Source organism: Cyprinus carpio, chromosome B14 (genome assembly GCF_018340385.1).
Source record: "Cyprinus carpio isolate SPL01 chromosome B14, ASM1834038v1, whole genome shotgun sequence".
In the NCBI taxonomy this organism is placed as follows: Eukaryota; Metazoa; Chordata; class Actinopteri; order Cypriniformes; family Cyprinidae; genus Cyprinus; species Cyprinus carpio.
The window spans coordinates 5,785,152-5,786,864 of NC_056610.1; positions in this window are offsets into that span (position 1 = coordinate 5,785,152).

Sequence of the window (1,713 nt, forward strand, 5' to 3'; positions counted from 1 at the left end):
ATAATATTCAATTAATATTATGAGAGAAATTATCAAACCAAAAACATGCCCATAGTAAATAATAATATGCACTTTTAAACACAAAAAAAAAAAAAAAAGGCATAAAAAAGCATATCATATGGCAAAAATCTGCAGTCTATCACTCTCAGAAAAAAAAGTACAAAAACTCACTAGTCACTAGGACAGTACCCTTTCAAAAGGTACAGATTTGTATCTTATTTACCCCAAAAGGATCTATATAAGTGCCTCAAAAGTACACACTAGTATTTAGACAACATGTACCTTTTAAAAAAGTAGTGCCCCACAACTTTTGAACCTTTATGTCTGAGAATAGTGTCTGACCCAACATGCCTGAACACAACTAATGTTAAAAGTTCAGTTACAAACTGGAGAGAAAGTGCAAACCAGCAACAACGTAATAATCAACAATGTGGCAATCTGTAATAATCTGCAATCTATTAATCTACAAGGGCCATGAAACAACCAGTACAAAAATCTAGAATTATAAACCCGAGAGAAACAAACAAGTTTACAATGCGCAACAACTGACAATAGAATAATCTGCAATAATCAGCCATCATCAGCCTGGGCAAACAATATAATGCGAGAGAACTTGTTTGGAGGCTGAGCATCTTACAAAGACAGAGCTTTCCCCAACGCCATGCCCAGGAGGAACACACACACAAAGTTTGACTTACCTCAGACGGTTTGTCTCTGATGGTGAGACACATTAAATGCGCGAGGATGCTCACACTTTACATTTATATTCTTCGAACGTTCTAACTTTCTGCTTATTGTGACGTCATAATAGCGAAGCCACTGCGCCCTCAAAAACCTTTCTATCTAACAGGAAATCATTACCCAACCAGTCAGCGATTTTTATATCTCATTGGTTCTTTATTTAAAGTCGAGAATTTCTTAAAACGAAAAAAATAAAATCAAACCGTTTCTCATTTCTTTTTATTTCTCTTTAAGTAGAAAATAAAATGACCAAAATATACACGGACCTTATACCCTCCTTTTTCCCTCATATTTTTTCTCCAGCTAAAACGAAAATTTAGCTGGATTTTTCGTACTTTTGTTCATGGGTAAAAAAAAAAATGAGATGCTTTAATATTTATTTTGAATGTGTGGGCGGCGCCCCTTTCATCCCTTCTGTACGTACTTTTTCGTTCATTTATTATTCTATTTCGGAGGTCCGTGTACTTTTTCGTTCATTCATTATTCTATTTCGGAATGAAAGATGAAATTTAAAAAAGGGTGCAACTTGGTTTTTTGTTTAAAAGAAAAAAGCAGAAATGGCTGTATTTTGTTTTCCAAATATTGCTGTCATCAAATAATAGTATTAGAAAATTGGACGAAAAAAAACAGGAAAAAAAAGGTCAGTGTACGGGTCGGGTATCACAGTTCACATTCAAAACAACACACAAAAAAAAAAAAACAAACAAAAAATTAAAAACCAAAATCAAAAACAAAACTTAAAAAATAAAAACAAACTTCTAATTAATAAGAAAATAAAACCTTTCCACATATAATTATTTAAAACAAAAGATACACGGACCGTATAAATACATATTTAAATTAAAAAAGAGGAATATAGCCTTTTTACATGTCATGATTGAAAATAAACGATCGTAAGAAATCCACTGTCGTATTTCTATTGGCTAAAGGAGGCGCCTGCGCGGAAGTGATGTCACGCGTGACGGTCCGTCA